This window comes from Cynara cardunculus, unplaced genomic scaffold, assembly GCF_001531365.2.
Source record: "Cynara cardunculus var. scolymus isolate 2C unplaced genomic scaffold, CcrdV1 Un_Scaffold_7188, whole genome shotgun sequence".
NCBI lineage: Eukaryota > Viridiplantae > Streptophyta > Magnoliopsida > Asterales > Asteraceae > Cynara > Cynara cardunculus.
In genome coordinates this window covers 19,552-24,198 of record NW_020203401.1, presented here as the reverse complement: position 1 = coordinate 24,198, position 4,647 = coordinate 19,552, and the positions used below count along the sequence as shown (strand labels likewise).

General features: G+C 33.3%; 1 long non-coding RNA gene across 1 annotated transcript; it reads right to left on the bottom strand.

Annotated features, from left to right (window-relative positions):
• Window positions 1–60: 60 nt before the first annotated feature.
• Window positions 61–2,658, bottom strand: LOC112504870. The gene is made up of 4 exons (XR_003068287.1): window positions 2,573–2,658; window positions 2,340–2,401; window positions 457–526; window positions 61–259 (listed from the first exon to the last, which is right to left on the bottom strand). It is a non-coding gene; the product is annotated as an uncharacterized LOC112504870 (long non-coding RNA).
• Window positions 2,659–4,647: the final 1,989 nt, after the last annotated feature.

Sequence of the window (4,647 nt, the reverse complement as noted above, 5' to 3'; positions counted from 1 at the left end):
AAAGAACAAATTGCACGAGAAACACCAAACCAGCAGGTCACCGTACCAACAAGCATTAAATTTTGGGTATTGTTAGAATTTGGAAGCTCCCAAATGGGTTGCATGAAGAATGTGAAATTGATCATACATGTAACTTGTAACTTAATAGGTAAGCAGTTTATGAAACTGGGCAAAGAGGAAGCATACGTTGATAATCCATAAATGCATTGCAAAATAGCAACTAACATTTAACTTAGAAAGGACCGTTTCAAGACGGATCCTGCAAAAACCAATTAAATGTGTTGAAAATCATGAACATGAATAAGCACTATGAACATGAAAGTTTTTGTTGGATCCAACAAAAAGGCAGAGTCCTGACCATAGCAGTTACCAAACTTCTCCTTTGGAGCGGTGAACACATTAACATGCATTTAAAGAACTGGCATTGAAACAAAAACTATTTCAAACACTATTTACCTGCAATCTTTAAGATGGAGAATGACCTCGACTAATGCTAAGCAACATTAAGTACGTATCAACCTGCATTCTACACAATGTAGCACTCATTTCATATCTTATACATTACATAAAGAGAAGTAATTACAAAAAAAGGTATTTTAAAAGCTAATGCTAGCTAGTTATCTGTGCACTTTAAGTTGCATGAAGAGCACCCTTAAAATTATACTACATTCTCTCAAGATAATKAACATAAGGGTATAGAAAAGCCATGGTGTTAGGACTTAGGAACATGGCAAACTTACAGGGGAGATTGGTTCAGATTCTTGAATCAAGAAGACAGTTTTTAGGGTGATAATAAATCCAATTTTTATATTTCTTCTCATTCATTACATKATATGAAAAAGGAAATAAACATCACATTTAAGTCGCAACCAGTCACAAGAGCAGCAGTTATGAAGATGGTCATCTTAATGATATAGCCTTAGGGAAAGCAACTACGTCCAGAGACATGCAACAAAAATTTCTATACATTATACAAGTATTTAGATAAGAGAAGACAACATATGTTCCTCCAAACAAAGGTTTCATGTCAAATTTTGGATTCAACATGAAAGACCAGCCATAAGCAGCAAAGACCAAACAAAGGTTTCATGTCAAAAATTTCTATATATTATACAATGATATGAACTCGAAGTCGACATCAAGACCAACCATGAGCAGCAATTCAGATTTAATGTCTTTGTTCTTATTTTGTCAAGATTATCAAGTTTAAGCTATCAAAACAGATTATTGATGCATTGAGTTAAATAACAAGTTTTTGCTATCAWGAAAACCACTTACCGAATAAGTGTTAAGTGATACTTAATTAAAGCAAAAAACAAAGAGTCTTATTATGAAAACCACTTACCAAATAAGTGGTAAGTGGAAATTAAGTTTTGAAAAGTTAAAAACAAATAGCCCCTTACAATTAACTTCATCACGTCTGATCAAATTTCTAATCATAATGGATTAGACTTACAATTTTTATGATCAAGATGGTCCAAAACTTTTGATGATTTAAAGTTACTTCTTTTAGTTATGTTGACAAGAGTTATGGATCGTTGATGACTCAAATTTAGAGGTTTGAGCTATCTTACACCAATAATTCTGTCAACGATTAGCTGTCATGAAGGCAAACTAGATTTGCTTATGTTACACCAGATTTATGTTCAAGGCAAATCATACTTGTGATTGATGCTTATCAGTAATCTAATCATTATAGTTCAAGTTAACTCCATGCGACACCATAGTTAGAAAAACTCTTCAAGATTTAAGTCCATTCCATAATCGTCTATTCGTTCAGAGTCTACTCATGTTTGACCAGACTTGCACTCAAACAGATTAGATTTTTGGTCATGAAGGTTAAGACTTACACTTATCCCGTAGCCCAAGTTTTTAATGTTGCTGTCAGCTTTGCGCACAGTAGCATTTTGTCAATATCTTCCTCATTGAAGCTCTACATTGATGAGTCCAATTGCGTTGCATATAGAATGTAAACTATACCTTCATTGGCTTCATTGGCTTCATTATCCCCTGAGTTAAAGGGATTTACAGAGTCGAAACATTTTATTCGTATATGGTCACGTGAATTTCTCAGTGTGAAAAAAAATACGATTCATGGAAAGTGTTTTCTATTAAAATTAAAGCTTGACAACTAATTTCCGGTTTTTGATTGCCCTGAAAACAGGCTATAAGTTTACAATGCACAGAATAACCATCTGATTTCACCTTAATTGAAACCCCTACGAACAATTAGATGAAAACAATTACCAAGCATAGAGAAAAATAGTTGTAGATTTTAAGCGATGTTGATAAACGTATAGAGTTAATGCACAGATTCAACTAGAGGAAGAGAGACGAACCTGAGGTTGAATGATGGTTGTGCGGCTATGGTAGCTCCAGTAACAAAACTAGAACCCTAGCTCTGTGTTTATATAGGTGATGTCCATACGACCCAAGGACGAATCAGAAATCGCGAAAAACACATCGATTGCATATTTGGACAAACAAAAAAGCACATTGACTACAGGGACGAAGGAGAACCAGAAATCCGAACCACAGGAGAAGAAGGAAAAGGAAATYGATTTGGACATACCTTGTTCTCGATCTGGGACTGTAATTGAGTGGGTCTGGAGTCGAAAAAGAGCGTATGAAGGAGGGGTCGATCTGGAGGTATCTGAACCCTAATTCGAAAAGAAACCGTGGAAATCGCAAAACTCTACGTTGATTTCTAATAATGATTTATTACATATTTTTGAATTTTGATTTATTTAAAAAAAAAACCTTTTAGAGAAGCTTTAAAATCTATAAAAGCGTATCTGAAACTTTTTATTAATTTAAAAATAAAAATAAACAACATTTTTATTTTTTAGAGACATTTTGAAGAGCGTTTCTAAAAATTCTGCTTGACTTTTAGAGACGATTTTCTGAGAAAATGTCTCTAAAAACTTTAGGGACAGTTTTTGTTGCGAATAATTTGATTTCAAATCCTTATCTGAAAATCATCTTATATTCAGTTACACTTCTCACATCTGTCGTATAATTCCTTCTCTAAAAATCACCTTTAGTTACGCTTCTGAATTCTTCTCTAAAACTTTCTTCTCTAAAAACCCTATCTCTTGTAGTGAGTTCGTGGCCRGAGTTGGTAGGAAGGACGGGAGAAGCTGCCGCTGTGATAATAGAGAGAGAGAATCCACTGGTGGACGCGATCGTGTTATTGGACGGTACTCCTACGCCTAGGGATTTCCGGTGCGATCGTGTCTGGGTTTGGGTGGATTCTCATGGGACTGTCCTTCGAACTCCCATAATTCGATAAGCTACTTGCATGTTGTTTTGAAATTATGAAATGAATGATGTATGAATGAATTAATAAATAAAATATGGAACRTATGAGTTTCATATATGTAATTATGCAACGTTATTTCGTATTACCATGTATTTGATAACAATTTTAGTAATATTTCAGATTTTCATTCTCCAAAATGTGAGTATTTATCAAACATCATTTGTGGCAAAAAAAAAAAAGGAATTACATAAAGCATGTTCATCGATTGACATCCATTGGATGTGAGAGGAACCGAACCGATCCAATCATCCATTGGATGTTGGATTTTGTCAACCAATCTGATCCGATTAACATTGGATAATCCAATCCAATGGATGATTGAATTAGTTCGGTTTCATCGATTGGATACTTTTATTAGGCTTGAAATACGAATTTTTAATGTATTTTAACTAATAATTAATTAATTGATATTATAAGGTACAAAACAAAAATTGAAAAAAGAAGAGAAGTAAATTGAAACCACTAAGGTCTTTAAAAGATTAAAAACGTAACTGATTTCCAACCACCATGGTTACAGTCACAATATCATCGTCACTTGCAATAGAAATATATTTGTAAAAACCCTCTAAAAGTAGCTACACAGCGAAACCACCATACGAGTAGTAGAATCACACAATCCCGTGCTCGAATGTCTGACTATATAAATGGTGAAGAAGATCACGAAAATGGACACTGAGTCATCTTTTGTAGGCTTCGGTGAAACTCTCATATTGTTTTACGTTAATATACATAGTTTTAGGTTTTCGATTTATGTATCTTGTTATGAATTTTATCGTTGAAATGTCTACATAAAACCAAACAAATTTAGTATATCTTATGTGGAGGCAACATAAGAAGTAACATGCAGTGGTATTCATGGGTTGGGTTGATCAGGTTGAAGACATTGAACAACCTAACCCAATGTTTGCGATTTGAGAAATCTTAACCCAACTCAACCCAAATCAAAGTGCAATGCAACCCAACCCAAACCGTACGGGTTGGTCAGGTTGATACTTTGATACATTAAAATATTCTTATAATCTTGAATATATTATTATGTACTCATAATTTCTTTTTCATCATCAACCATTTAATACAACTTATTCATATATCACATTTTGTTAATTTTCTCAATTTAYATATATATGTTCAAAGTTACTGAACATATATACGAATGAGTTATATAGAGATGTTAATAGATTGAAAATATGTGTATATGAAGAGCGTACGTGATAGTGTAATTGTCTAATGTATATGTTAATATAATTTCAACAATCATATTAAATCCAATAAATAAAAAAATATCGATTTCATCGGGTTGGATTGAGTTCAAATAATAATAAACT